Genomic DNA, 15,953 nt, shown 5'->3' with positions numbered 1-15,953 from the left:
TTATAGAATGCTTCATGTGCTTCACTTATATCATTTGAAGTTTGGATTGCCTGTTTCTCTTCACATTGAAAACCGCCATTTGTAGAATGCTCTTTTGCTTCACTTATATTTGTTAGAGTGTGGGCATATCTTTTCTAGAAATAATTAAACTCTCTTGATTCACTTATATCTATTTAGAGAGATGACAGGAATTGGTCATTCACATGGTTAGTCATAAAATCCTACATAAAACTTGTAGATCATTGAATATGATATGTTTGATTCCTTGCAATAGTTTTGCGATATAAAGATGGTGATATTAGAGTCATGCTAGTGGGTAGTTGTGGATTGTATAAATACTTGTGTTGAAGTTTGTGATTCCCGTAACATGCACGTATGGTGAACCGTTATGTAACGAAGTTGGAGCATGAGGTATTTATTGATTGTCTTCCTTATGAGTGGCGGTCGGGGACGAGCGATGGTCTTTTCCTACCAATCTATCCCCCTAGGAGCATGTGCATAGTACTTTTTTCGATGACTAATAGATTTTTTCAATAAGTATGTGAGTTCTTTATCACTAATGTTGAGTCCATGGATTATACGCACTCTCACCCTTCCATCATTGCTAGGACCGTGCCCTTTCTCACCTCGAGAGTTGGTGCAAATTTTGCCGGTGCATCCAAACTCCGTGATATGACACGCTCTATCACACATAAGCCTCCTTATATCTTCCTCAAAACATCCACCATACCTATCTATTATGGCATTTCCATAGCCATTCCGAGATATATTTCCATGCAACTTCCATCATATTCATATACATGACTTGAGCATCATTGTCATATTGCTTTGCATGATCGTAAGATAGCTAGCATGATGTTTTCATGGCTTGTCCGTTTTTTGATGTCATTGCTACGCTAGATCATTGCACATCCCGGTACACTGCCTGAGTCATTCATATAGAGTCATATCTTTGTTCTAGTATCGAGTTGTAATATTGAGTTGCAAGTAAATAAAAGTGTGATGATCATCATTATTAGAGCATTGCCCCAGTGAGGAAAGGATGATGGAGACTATGATTCCCCCACAAGTCGGGATGAGACTCCAGACTTTAAAATAATAATAAAAGAGGCTAAAGAAGCCCAAATAAAAAAAGAGGCCAAAGAAGCCCAAATAAAAAAAAGAGGCCAAAGAAGCCCACCAAAACAAAAAAAACAAAAAATAAGAGAAAAGAAAGAAGGGGAAATGTTACTTTCCTTTTACCACACTTGTGCTTCAGAGTAGCACCATGTTCTTCATATAGAGAGTCTCTTGAGTTATCACTTTCATATACTAGTGGGAATTTTCATTATAGTACTTGGCTTGTATATTCCAACGATGGGCTTCCTCAAATGCCCTAGGTCTTCATGAGAAAGCAAGTTGGAAGCACACCCACTTAGTTTCAGTTTGAGCTTTCATACACTTATAGCTCTTAGTGCATCCGTGGCATGGCAATCCCTACTCCTCTCATTGACATCAATTGATGGGCATCTCCATAGCCCATTGATTAGCCGCGTCGATGTGAGACCTTCTTCCTTTTTGTCTTCTCCACACAACCTCCATCATCATATTCTATTCCACCTATAGTGCTATATCAATGGCTCACGCTCATGTATTGCGTGAAAGTTGAAAAGGTTTCAGAACATCAAAAGTATCAAACATTTGCTTGGCTTGTCATCGGGGTTGTGCATGATTTGTATATTTTGTGTGGTGAAGATGGAGCATAGCCAGACCATATGATTTTGTAGGGATAAATTTCTTTGGCCATGTTATTTTCAAAAGATGTGATTGCTTTATTAGTATGCTTGAAGTAATATTGTTGTCATGTAAAATGATAGACTATTGCTTTGAATCACTCGTGTCTTAATATTCATTCCATGATTAGATTACATGATCAAGATTATGCTAGGTAGCATTCCACATCAATTTTTTTTTCATTTACCTACTCGAGGACGATCAGGAATTAAGCTTGGGGATGCTGATACATCTCCGTCGTATCTATAATTTTTGATTATTCGATGCCAATATTATACAACTTTCATATACTTTTGGCAACTTTTTATCCTATTTTTGGGACTAACATATTGATCCAGTGCCCAGTGCCAGTTCATGTTTGTTGCATGTTTTTGTTTCACAGAAAATCCATATCAAACGGAGCCCAAACGGGATAAAAACTGACGAAGATTTTTTTGGAATATATGTGATTTTTGGGAAGAAGAATCAACGCGAGACGATTGGAGACCAAGGGGGCCACAAGGCAGGGGCACGCCCTGGCCCTCGTGGCCACCCCGTAAGGAGGTTGTTGCCCTTCTTTTGCCGGAATAAAGCTAATATCCGGATAAAAATCATGACCAAAATTCATCCCAATCGGAGTAACGGATCTCTGGGAATTTAAGAAACGGTGAAAGGGCAGAATCAGGGAACGCAGAAAGAGAGCGAGACAGAGAGACAGATCCAATCTCAGAGGGGCTCTCGCCCCTCCCATGCCATGGAGACCAAGGACCAGAGGGGAAACCCTTCTCCCATCTAGGGAGAAGGTCAAGGAAGAAGAAGGGGGCCCCTCTCCCCCTCTCTCCGGGTGGTGCCGGAACGCTGTCGGGGCCATCATCATCACCGCAATCTACACCAACAACTTCACCGCCCTCATCACCAACTCTTCCCCCTCTATGCAGAGGTGTAACCCCTCTTTTACCCGCTGTAATCTCTACTTAAACATGGTGCTCAACTCTATATATTATTTCCCAATGATGTATGGCTATCCTATGATGTTTGAGTAGGCCCATTTTGTCCTATTCATTAACTAATGATCGTGATTGGTTTGAGTTGCATGTTTTATTATTGATTCTATCCTATGGTGCTCTCCGTGTCGTGCAAGCGTGAGGGATCCCCACTGTAGGGTTTGCAATAAGTTCATGATTTGCTTATGGTGGGTGGCGTGGGAGATAGAAACACAGACCCGAGGATGTAGGTTGTTTGTGTATGGGAATAAAGAGGACTTGATACTTTATTGCTATGGTTGGGTTTTACCTTAATGATCTTTAGTAGTTGCGGATGCTTGCTAGAGTTCCAATCATAAGTGCATATGATCCAAGAAGAGAAAATATGTTAGCTTATGCCTCTCCCTCAAATAAAATTGCAATAATGATTATCGGTCTAGTTATCGATTGCCTAGGGACAAATAACTTTCTCGTGAAAACAAGTGTAATGCCCCGAGACCGATGTGCCAGGTGTCTTCTAGTTATTCGCTGTCTTTGCCATGTCATTCGCTTGCGTGTTGCATCTTGTCATGTCATCATGTGCATGGCATCATCATGTTTTCAAAACTTGCAACCGTCCGGGTTCTCCCTATTCCTTCCGTTGTCCGTTCTGAGTCCAGACACACTTCCACGCGCCTGCGGCACGTCTGAATATTATTTTAGAAGTGGTCGTAAAATGTTCTCGGAATGGGTTGAAAGTTGGCGTGCGGTGTTGCTTTGTTGTCAGTAGACCGCCTGCCAAGTTTCATCGCATTCAGAGTCCGTTTGACGCCCCAACGGATAACTATAGCGGCAGTATAGTCGGTCTAACGTCGGACGTTTTCGGTCTCCGGAAACAGCCGCCGGGCCTCCCTCTCTTCTCTTCTCTCAGCTCGAGACCGTCTGCACAGCTCACTACCTACCGCCAGGCCTAACCTAACCTCTCTCGTCAGCCCGCGGACCTCATCGCGCACGCGTCCGAAAGTTGTCCCGGACCCGACCCGGGCAGTCGTCACCGATGGGTCCGGATCATCCCCAAACGTCCATAAAACGTCTCTGTTTTCTTAATTGAGCTCCCTAACCTATTTATCTGAGACTGTATGATTTTGATCTATTTATCCGAGACCGTCTGATTTTGATCGGGGGGCCCAAAATTAATACTTTTGTCCCTATATATAGACGAACCCCTACCCAGATCAGATCAAACCCTAAGATCCAGGAGGTTTGTCCCATCGCCGCCGCCACTCTTCTGGTTCCCCTCAGGATCCCTCCCGATCTCTCCACCCAACCAGCCGAGCCGACCATCTCCCTTGTTTTCAGCAATGGGCCAACCATATCCTCCCCTCGATCCACTCGAACCAGCCACCGATCCCCTCCTCCTCGATTTCAGCTACCAACCAACCTTCGCTTTCTTCTGCCTCCTGTCGTCCCAGCGAAGAGGACATTCTCTTGGAGCCCGAGCTCCTCTTCCCGAGCCGCAGCCACCCCGCAGCGTCCAACCTCGCCGGCCTCCAGGTCCTCTGCTTCTCCTCTGTTTTCTTCTTCCCACTCTCCTGATTTCTTCCTCTCTCACGATATCCCTCTCTCGCTATTTTTTTATCAGCTGCAGGTCGCCGCCGCCTTGGTCAACCCTCGCCGGAGCTCCGTCGACACCCCGTTGGCTGGATCCGGCCCGGAAACAGGCGGATCCATCCATCCCCGCCTGAGCCCCGTGCCCTTCGCCCCCTCCCATACGCCTCTGCTCGTGCCTGAGCACGAGCGCCTCACCGGACGCCTCCCGCAACAGTCCCGCATCAAGCCTCGCGCCGTCTTGCTTGTCCTCGTAGCCTCCCCGCTCTCCTCGTCGGCGCATGGACATGAGCCCCTCTCGAACTCCAGCAATGGCGCCGGCCCTCGCAGCGACTGCCGCCGTCGCCATGGCCTACTTCGCCTCGATGATATGGCCGCCCAAACCTGAAGCTCCATCCTGCCTCGTTCCACGCCTCGGTTCCGGCCAGAACGGGCCGTCCCTGACCTCCACGACCAGACCCGCCGCCCCGAGCCAAGTTCGCTGCCTCTGCCGCTCCCCTGCATCCCGCCTCCGCCTCCCTTGTTTCGGCGAGAACTCGAGGACGAGGATGAGCCCCTTGCCCCATCTCGATCCCGTGGATCCGAACGCCCAGCGCCGCTCGCCGTCGTCTGCCAAGATTCTGTGCCCCGCCGAGCTCCCTGCCGCGCCGGAGTCCCGTCGTTTTCCCTTCCCCGCATCGCTGCCAAGGCCTCCTCGCCGGAGTCCTGCACGTCCTCGTGCTTGTTGTCCGGTCCTGCTGCTGCGTTCCTGCATGTTGACCACGCACGCCCCTGCATCGTCGCTTGGACCTCTTCTGCTCCAGCCCAGCGCGCCGCTAGGGCAGGCCAAGGCCCAGCTCCCTCTTCGCCCCAGCCACGCACAGGCCTCAAGGCCCAATGTGAGCAGCACCCTGGCTTTTCCTCTATTGGGCTAGTCCGATTCGGCCCGATATCTATTTTTTAGTTCTGCGATTTAGTTATTATTCCAGAGAATGATAGTTTTGCAGTTTAGTCCCTAGAGTTCATGCATTTAATAACTAATTAACCGTGCATCGGATTAAAACAATTTATATATGAAATATGCTTAGTTTTTCATCTAGTTTCTTAATATGCCACTTTCATCTATGTTTAAAATGTTTAAAATGATGTTTGCTTATATTTGCCTATTGCCATGCTAAAATGATTTATTTCATAACTAAATAACCGTAACTCCGAATTTAATAAACTTTATATGTAAATGGGGTAGAATAATGCCTAGTTTAACATGGTGCTTTCACCTTAGATGTTTAACAAATCTAAAATATTGTTTAGGGCAGAACAGTACCAAGCCCAAATATGCATATGGGGATTTACCGGAATTGTTGTTCGTTGCTTCCGGCCTCATTTAAACTTGCCCAGATAGGTAGTTTTCATTTGCTTCACTCTCTTGCCATGTTTAACAACATTTAATATTGTTGGGTACATAAACGAGAGAGAACTATATAAGTCACATGGTGTTTCGTCAATATGCCACGGAGTTGCATATTGAGCTCAAATTAAGTTGTAGTGTTGTTTGTGCATTTTGCCATGTCATGCATATTTAAACCGGACATGCATAATAATTGTTTGTGCACCGTTCCATGTTCATGTGTTGGTTTTTTACTATGTTGTGTGCTTCTTTCCGGTGTTGCTTCTTTGGGTTGGTTCCATTAATGTCGCATTTGTGAGGACCCGTTCAGCTACGTCCGTTTGTCTTCTTCATGGACTCGTTCTTCTTCCTTGCGGGATTTCAGGCAAGATGACCATACCCTCGAAATCACTTCTATCTTTGCTTGCTAGTTGCTCGCTCTTTTGCTATGCCTATGCTGCGATACCTACCACTTGCTTATCATGCCTCCCATATTGTTGAACCAAGCCTCTAACCCACCTTGTCCTAGCAAATCGTTGTTTGGCTATGTTACCGCTTTGCTCAGCCCCTCTTATAGCGTTGTTAGTTGCAGGTGAAGATTGAAGTTTGTTCCTTGTTGGAACATGGAGATGTTGTTCCTTGTTGGAACATGTTTACTTTTTGGAATATTACAATATCTTTTACTTAATTAATGCATCTATACACTTGGTAAAGGGTGGAAGGCTCGGCCTTATGCCTGGTGTTCTGTTCCACTCTTGCCGCCCTAGTTTCCGTCATATCGGTGTTATGTTCCCGGATTTTGCGTTCCTTACGCGGTTGGGTTATAATGGGAACCCCTTGACAGTTCGACTTGAGTAAAACTCCTCCAGCAATGCCCAACATTGGTTTTACCATTCAACACCTAGCCTTTTCTTTCCCTTGGGTTCTGCAGACTCAAGGGTCATCTTATTTTAACCCCCCCGGGCCAGTGCTCCTCTGAGTGTTGGTCCAAACTAGAGCCCCTTGCAGCGCCACCTCGGGGAAACTCGAGGGCTGGTTTTAGTTGTATGGACTGCTCATCTGAGTGTGCCCTTAGAACGAGATATGTGCAGCTCCTATCGGGATTTGTCGGCACATTCAGGCGGTGTTGCTGGACTTGTTTTACCATTGTCGAGGATGTCTTGTAACCGGGATTCCGAGTCTGATCGGGTCTTCCCGCTAGAAGGAATATCCTTCATTGACTGTGAGAGCTTGTTATGGGCTAAGTTCGGACACCCCTGCAGGGATTTGAACTTTCGAAAGCCGTGCCCGCGGTTATGGGAAGATGGGAATTTGTTAATGTCTGGTTGTAGAAAACCTGAACTTGACCTTAATTAAAATTCATCAACCGCGTGTGTAACCGTGATGGTCTCTTCTCGGCGGAGTCCGGGAAGTGAACACGGTGTTGGAGTTATGCTTGACGTAGGTTGTTTTAGGATCACTTCTTGATCATAGTTTCACGATCGTGCTTTGCCTTCTCTTCTCGCTCTCATTTGCGTATGTTTAGCCACCATATTTGCTAGTCGCTTGCTGCAGCTCCACATATTACCTTGCCTTTCCTATAAGCTTAAATAGTCTTGATCGCGAGGGTGTGAGATTGCTGAGTCCTCATGACTCACAAATACTTCCAAAACCAGTTTGCAGGTGTCGATGATACCGTGCAGGTGACGCAACCAAGCTCAGGAGGAGCTCGATGAAGATCTTGTCCTTTGTGTCGTTTCGTTCTAGTTGATCAGTAGTGGAGCCCAGTTGGGGTCGATCGGGGACCTTGTCGCTTTTGGGGTTCTTCTTTTATTTTTGTTCCATAGACGGACCTTGATTGTATTTGGATGTTCTAATGCTTTATTCATGTAATTGTGTGAAGTGGCGATTGTAAGCCAACTATGTATCTGTTTCCCTTATGTATTACATGGGTTGTGTGAAGATTAACTCACTTGCGACATTGCTTTCAATGCGGGTATGCCTCTAAGTCGTGCTTCGACACATGGGAGATATAGCCCATCAAGGGCGTTACAAGTTGGTAATCAGAGCCTTCCCCGACCTTAGGAGCCCCACTGCTTGATCGTTTTTAGCAGTCGTTGTTGAGTCTAGAAAAATGATTTGAGTCATTTAGGAATTATATATCGGAGAGTTTAGGAATTCTTTTTACTCCCCAGTCCCTTCATCGCTCTGGTAAGGCATCCTGACGTAGAGTTTTGACTCTTTTCTTCTCAAATTTCACTAAAAAAATTTTAGGATCACACGGGTATCTTGGAACCGTTCCGATGGTTTTGTGACGAGAACATTGTTCTTGGTGCCTCCTGACATTTAGGGGTTGTGGTAGTGTCCCGGGTAGTTGAGCTCCGAGGTGTTGTCATCACAATTTTATCGTTGCAGTTCTGAAATACCTGAGTTTAGTTCGCCGACATCGAAAATCTCTTTTATGCAGTTGTTGGTGAGATAACCTCGACGCCACCCAGTACTGGGGCGGGAGTTCGGGAGTATTGCCATAACTCGTATAACAGATGCTTTTCGAAGGTTGAGGTAGATGATTTCCGAAGGTTTCTTGGTTATGTGTTGAAGGATGGATACAACTGGATGTAGGCTTTGCTAGTTTTGGGTGAGATATTATGCTTCTGCTGTATCCCCAACACCTGATTGCATAACTGGGAAAGTTTCGGGAGTTGATAAGTGGGAAATCAAGTAGCTCTTAAGATATCTTTCCGACAGATGTATGATATGAAATTGGGGTTCGACGTCTAGTGGTCCGCCTATCCACGGTTGGTTTTACAGTGGTCTCGTTGTGTCTTAAAGAGTCCTTGGCTATGCCGACTCGGGGACGCTTCATATGTCATGTGCACTGCCTTGTAAATGATGGTGCTGTACGATCGAGCCGGTGTAGGCCCCACCACGAAAACTTCGGACGAAATCTCTATCATATGTTTGTTCCGGCTTATTTTGTAAGCCAATCCTTTGTTTTGTTTTTGAGTTGTGGTATTCGAGTTGCTTCAATGTCAAGTGTTGATTCCATGCCTTTTCCTAAGTGGTGTTCTCATACTCCGACGTGTATACTAATCCTTCTCGATCATCGAGTCTGTCATGTCAATCCTTTTTAACCGGTGTACTTCTCTTCAACTAGATCCGGTCATTGCAACATCCGCAAGATCAAGTATCAGTTCTTCTCAACGGTATTTTCTTCATCCGTTCCAAGTTGTCTTTGTTTTTCCTGCCCACCCACCCTTGTTTTCTTCAAGGAATTAGATATCTTAATAAAATATCCATTTTATTAATGTGAAATTTTTCTCCATTCCTTTCTTTCAATGTTCTTATCCGATGTTTCTCATGAAGATTCTAACGGAACCTCAAGTTCATCTTTCTTCATTCTTTTCATCTCCGGTGGTTTCAAGTCAAGCTTTGTTGATCATATCCTTTTTCCTCGTTTCAAATACCTTCTCATGCCGGTTTACCTCATATTCATTCACTTCTCGCTATTTAATTGTTCTGGAGTGCTCAAGATATCTCGAAGAATCGTGTTTCCACTCTTCATTCATTCAAGATCTGTTCAACCTATTTCGAGGAGGTTATCCCATTCAAGCCATTTATTTCAACCGGTGCAATCTCTCCTTCAAAACTTTTCAACGGTGTATCTTTTGAGTGGGCCCTAACCCACAGGTCTTTTCCCAGGATCTTACCTGACTCTTCTTATTTTCCTGGAGCTATCCTAAATTCTTATCAAAGTTTGACGTAAGTTTAAATTTTCAGCAGTCATATGTCTTTCTCCAAGATCTGTCAAATTCTTTCATCGTTGGTTCAACCTTTCTAATTTTTCATCCCGGAGTATCTCAACAATTCATGGTGGTGTTTCTCATCGTCATTCTCAACATTTGAATACCAGGGAAGAGTTTTTCCTCCATATCTTATCCGCTCTCTCAGAGATTCATGGTTCTAGCTTGATGTCATCCTCTCATAATTGTTTTGATTGTGAAAATTCTTTTCACCCACCTGGAGCATTTCATGAGTTGTTTCCATTTCTTTCCTCCGAAGGGCCATCTTTTCAAATTTATTCATTCTCAGCTTTCAGCTCTCGTTCCCCAAATCTCACCGGTGCATCATTTAATATTCTTTAATCAGCTCGTAATCTCTTCGTTCTCATGGATCTAAATCCTCACAAGCATCTTCATTTAATTGCTAATTCTTCCCGGTGTTTCTTCATGTTTTAATCGTTCTTTTTCAATTCTTACGGTGGTGCGTTCAAGAGTTTTTCTTCCTTCATGTATCATATCTATGCATTCGTGCTTTTTGAAATTCTACCGGTGGATCGTTGAAGACCTTCCCAAGTTCACGCTATATCTCTCTTCAATCCGTTGCAACTGGAATAAGTAGTATGCGAAATCCGTTTCTTGTCATCAATTTAATTGGTGAAGGTTAAGCATAATGTAATTCTTATTCTTGTTTCATCCAAATGATTAATTCCCTATTCCGGAGATTCATCAAAATTCTTGATCTCAATTGTTCATCTTATCTTTTCTTCCCGGAGTTCCAACCTTTTTAAATTAGTTCACCACGGAGATTCATCTAAATCATTACAAGGATTCACCTTGTGCTTCAACTTCTCTTTCTTTCGTTTGATCATTCTTTCATTACCGGAGTTCTTCATGGAGGTTCTACATGATGGTTCATAAAGGATTTAATTCCTTCTCCAAGTTTTTCATCGACATTCTTTTCTAAGAAGCTCAAGCTTTCTTCATATTGTAATCCGGAGTGCAATTCTTTCTACCGTATCATTGGAGGTGGTATTATGCCATTCTTGATAATTTGAGTTCATGTTTCATGATTCACATGGTGTTAAGAATGAGGTATTTTAAATCCATCAATCTCGTCATTGGAGTTATCTGGGGTTATGTTTCACCTAAAGCTTTCCCTAAGGATGGTTGCTATTTACGGTGCTTACCAATGACCCAAGTTCTTCATTTATCCTCCCGGTGAAATAAGTTTCTCGTCTCCTCGTTCATATCAATCCAATTCTTTTCCCGTGAGTGGCAGGTGGTCACCTCATGATTTGAGATGTATTCCATAAGACCATATCAAGCTTATTCTTTTCGTTGTTGGTGTTCCAACAACTCCGTTCAACCCTTCTCCTAAAGATGCCTTGTCAAGCTCTTTCATGACAGAACTTGGCATTTTCTTCTCCATTCTTTTATCTCAATGATCTATCTTCTATTTCTCTCTTCCAGACGCATTGTCATGTTTCTCTTTTAAACCCATCATCTTGTTTTGTCAAAGATTATGTTCTTTTCCTTGCTTATCCGTTTAACCAGAGTGTCGTGCCCCTTTTAAAGTTCTTTCTACTTATTTTTTCTTGCATCTCTTTTCATTCGGAGTGCTGCTCAAAGTTGTTCTTCCTTGTTCCTCTTTGATAACAGAGTGTTTTCAACTTCGTTCATCTCACTTGTATTCTTTTCACGAAATTGTTAAACCTCGCAAGGTTCTTTGGTCTCACTCGTTTGTCAAAGGAGCAACTTAGCTTTACCTCTCCTCTTTCCCTTCCGTTTTCCCTCCGGTGCCATTCTAGATCTCGGGACGAGATCCTCTCATAGTGGTGGAGTGTTGTAACGCCCCGAGACCGATGTACCAGGTGTCTTCTAGTTATTCGCTATCTTTGCCATGTCATTCGCTTGCGTGTTGCATCTTGTCATGTCATCATGTGCATTGCATCATCATGTTTTCAAAACTTGCATCCGTCCGGGTTCTCCCCGTTCCTTCCGTTGTCCGTTCTGAGTCCAGACACACTTGCACGCGCCTGCGGCACGTCCGAATATTATTTTAGAAGTGGTCATAAAATATTCTCGGAATGGGTTGAAAGTTGGCGTGCGGTGTTATTTTGTTGTCAGTAGAACGCCTGCCAAGTTTCATCGCATTCGGAGTCCGTTTGATGCCCCAACGGATAACTATAGCGGCAGTATAGCCGGTCTAACGTCGGACGTTTTCGGTCTCCGAAAACAGCCGCCGGGCCTACCTCTCTTCTCTTCTCTCAGCTCGAGACCGTCTGCACAGCTCACTACCTACCGCCAGGCCTAACCTAACCTCTCTCGTCAGCCCGCGGACTTCATCGCGCACGCGTCCGAAAGTTGTCCCGGACCCAACCCAGGCAGTCGTCACCGATGGGTCCGGATCATCCCCAAACGTCCATAAAACGTCTCTGTTTTCTTAATTGAGCTCCCTAACCTATTTATCCGAGACCGTCTGATTTTGATCTATTTATCCGAGACCGTCTGATTTTGATCGGAGGGCCCAAAACTAATACTTTTGTCCCTATATATAGACGAACCCCTACCCAGATCAGATCAAACCCTAAGATCCAGGAGGTTTGTCCCATCGCCGCCGCCACTCTTCTGGTTCCCCACGGGATCCCTCCCGATCTCTCCACCCAACCAGCCGAGCCGACCATCTCCCTTGTTTTCAGCAAAGGGCCAACCATATCCTCCCCTCTATCCAATCGAACCAGCCACCGATCCCCTCCTCCTCGATTTCAGCTACCAACCAACCTTCGCTTTCTTCTGCCTCCTGTCGTCCCAGGGAAGAGGACATTCTCTTGGAGCCCGAGCTCCTCTTCCCGAGCCGCAGCCACCCCGCAGCGTCCAACCTCGCCGGCCTCCAGGTCCTCTGCTTCTCCTCTGTTTTCTTCTTCCCCCTCTCCCGATTTCTTCCTCTCTCACGATCTCCCTCTCTCTCTGTTTTTTATCAGCTGCAGGTCGCCGCCGCCTTGGTCAACCCTCGCCAGAGCTCCGTCGACGCCCCGTTGGCCGGATCCAGCCCGGAAACAGGCGGATCCATCCATCCCCGCCTGAGCCCCGTGCCCTTCGCCGCCTCCCATACGCCTCTGCTCGTGCCTGAGCACGAGCGCCTCACCGGACGCCTCCCGCAGCAGTCCCGCGTCAAGCCTCGTGCCGTCGTCCTTGTCCTCGTAGCCTCCCCGCTCTCCTCGTCAGCGCAGGGAGATGAGCCCCTCTCGAACTCCAGCAACGGTGCCGCCCCTCACAGCGACTACCGCCGTCGCCATGGCCTACTTCGCCTCGACGCCATGGCCGCCCGAACCTGAAGCTCCATCCTGCCTCATTCCACACCTCGGTTCCGGCCAGAACGGGCCGTCCCTGACCTCCATGACCAGACCCGCCGCCCCGAGCCAAGTTCGCCGCCGCTGCCGCTCCCCTGCATCCCGCCTCCGCCTCCCTTGTTTCGGCGAGAACTCGAGGACGAGGACAAGCCCCTTGCCCCGTCTCGATCCTGTGGATCCGAACGCCCAGCGCTGCTCGCCGTCGTCCGCCAAGATTCTGCGCCCCGCCGAGCTCCCTGCCGCGCCGGAGTCCCGCCGTTTTCCCTTCCCCGCATCGCTGCCAAGGCCTCATCACCGGAGTCCTGCACGTCGTCGTGCCTGTTAACCGGTCCTGCTGCTGCGTTCCTGCATGTTAACCACGCATGCCCCTGCATCGTCGCTTGGACCTCCTCTGCTCCGGCCCAGCGCGCCGCTAGGGCAGGCCAAGCCCAGCTCCCTCTTCGCCCTAGCCACGCACAGGCCTCAAGGCCCAATGTGAGCAGCACCCTGGCTTTTCCTCTATTGGGCTAGCCAGATTCGGCCCGATATCTACTTTTTTTAGTTCTGCGATTTAGTTATTATTCCAGAGAACGACAGTTTTGCAGTTTAGTCCCTAGAGTTCATGCATTTAATAACTAATTAACCGTGCATCGGATTAAAACAAGTTATATATGAAATATGCTTAGTTTTTCATCTAGTTTCTTAATATGCCACTTTCATCTATGTTTAAAATGTTTAAAATGATGTTTGCTTATATTTTCCTATTGCCATGCTAAAATGATTTATTTCATAACTAAATAAGCGTAACTCCGAATTTAATAAACTTTATATGTAAATGGGGTAGAATAATGCCTAGTTTAACATGGTGCTTTCACCTTAGATGTTTAACAACTCTAAAATATTGTTTAGGGTAGAACAGTACCAAGCCCAAATATGCATATGGGGATTTACCGGAATTGTTGTTCATTGCTTCCGGCCTCATTTAAACTTGCCTAGATAGGTAGTTTTCATTTGCTTCACTCTCTTGCCATGTTTAACAACATTTAATATTGTTGGGTACATAAACGAGAGAGAACTAAATAAGTCACGTGGTGTTTCGTCAATATGCAACGGAGTTGCATATTGAGCTCCACTTAAGTTGTAGTGTTGTTTGTGCATTTTGCCATGTCATGCATATTTAAACCGGACATGCATCATAATTGTTTGTGCACTGTGCCATGTTCATGTGTTGGTTGTTTACTATGTTGTGTGCTTCTTTCCGGTGTTGCTTCTTCGGGTTGGTTCCGTTAACGTCGCGTTTGTGAGGACCCGTTCGCCTACGTCCGTTTGTCTTCTTCATGGACTCGTTCTTCTTCCTTGCGGGATTTCAGGCAAGATGACCATACCCTCGAAATCACTTCTATATTTGCTTGCTAGTTGCTCGCTCTTTTGCTATGCCTATGCTGCGATACCTACCACTTGCTTATCATTCCTCCCATATTGTTGAACCAAGCCTCTAACCCACCTTGTCCTAGCAAAACGTTGTTTGGCTATGTTACCGCTTTGCTCAACCCCTCTTATAGCGTTGTTAGTTGCAGGTGAAGATTGAAGTTTGTTCCATGTTGGAACATGGAGATGTTGTTCCTTGTTGGAACATGTTTACTTTTTGGGATATCACAATATCTTTTACTTAATTAATGCATCTATACACTTGGTAAAGGGTGGAAGGCTCGGCATTATGCCTGGTGTTTTGTTCCACTCTTGCCTCCCTAGTTTCCGTCATATCGGTGTTATGTTCCCGGATTTTGCGTTCCTTACGCGGTTGGGTTATAATGGGAACCCCTTGACAGTTCGCCTAGAGTAAAACTCCTCCAGCAATGCCCAACATTGGTTTTGCCATTCGCCACCTAGCCTTTTCTTTCCCTTGGGTTCTGCAGACTCAAGGGTCATCTTATTTTAACCCCCCCGGGCCAGTGCTCCTCTGAGTGTTGGTCCAAACTAGAGCCCCTCGCAGTGCCACCTCGAGGAAACTCGAGGGCTGGTTTTTGTTGTACGGACTGCTCATCGGAGTGTGCCCTGAGAACGAGATATGTGCAGCTCCTATCGGGATTTGTCGGCACATTCGGGCGGTGTTGCTGGACTTGTTTTACCGTTGTCGAGGATGTCTTGTAACCGGGATTCCGAGTCTGATCGGGTCTTCCCGCTAGAAGGAATATCCTTCGTTAACCGTGAGAGCTTGTTATGGGCTAAGTTGGGACACCCCTGCAGGGATTTGAACTTTCGAAAGCCATGCCCGCGGTTATGGGCAGATGGGAATTTGTTAATGTCCGGTTGTAGAAAACCTGAACTTGACCTTAATTAAAATTCATCAACCGCGTGTGTAACCGTGATGGTCTCTTCTCGGCGGAGTCCGGGAAGTGAACACGGTGTTGGAGTTATGCTTGACGTAGGTTGTTTTAGGATCACTTCTTGATCATAGTTTCACGATCGTGCTTTGCCTTCTCTTCTCGCTCTCATTTGTGTATGTTTAGCCACCATATATGCTAGTCTCTTGCTGCAGCTCCAGATATTACCTTGCCTTTCCTATAAGCTTAAATAGTCTTGATCGCGAGGGTGTGAGATTGCTGAGTCCTCATGACTCACAGATACTTCCAAAACCAGTTTGCAGGTGCCGATGATACCATGCAGGTGATGCAACCAAGCTCAGGAGGAGCTCGATGAAGATCTTGTCCTTTGTGTCGTTTCGTTCTAGTTGATCAGTAGTGGAGCCCAGTTGGGGTCGATCGGCGACCTTGTCGCTTTTGGGGTTCTTCTTTTATTTTGGTTCCGTAGACGGACCTTGATTGTATTTGGATGTTGTAATGCTTTATTCATGTAATTGTGTGAAGTGGCGATTGTAAGCCAACTATGTATCTCTTTCCCTTATGTATTACATGGGTTGTGTGAAGATTACCTCACTTGCGACATTGCTTTCAATGCGGTTATGCCTCTAAGTCGTGTTTCGACACGTGGGAGATATAGCCACATCGAGGGCGTTACAACAAGCTCTCTACTAAAACTAACTTAGTTGTGTCTTCATCTAAACAGCCCCTACTTTTTATTTACGCGCTCTTTATTATCTTGCAAAGTGATCCAACAACACCTACAAAGTACTTCTAATTTCATACTTGTTCTAGGTAAAACGAACGTTAAGCGT

At 45.8% G+C, this 15,953-nt stretch overlaps 1 long non-coding RNA gene across 1 annotated transcript; it reads left to right on the top strand.

Annotated features, from left to right (window-relative positions):
* The first annotated feature begins 12,050 nt into the window (after nt 1–12,050).
* LOC147975377 (uncharacterized) lies at nt 12,051–12,603 on the top strand. Its single transcript, XR_015602030.1, has 2 exons — nt 12,051–12,343; nt 12,431–12,603. It is a non-coding gene; the product is annotated as an uncharacterized LOC147975377 (long non-coding RNA).
* Nucleotides 12,604–15,953: the final 3,350 nt, after the last annotated feature.

Source organism: Triticum urartu, chromosome 4A (genome assembly GCF_056163025.1).
Source record: "Triticum urartu cultivar PI428250 chromosome 4A, HENAU_Tu73, whole genome shotgun sequence".
Taxonomy (NCBI): Eukaryota; Viridiplantae; Streptophyta; class Magnoliopsida; order Poales; family Poaceae; genus Triticum; species Triticum urartu.
Note: the sequence above shows the minus strand (reverse complement) of the source record. Positions and strands in the feature narration are given on the sequence as shown.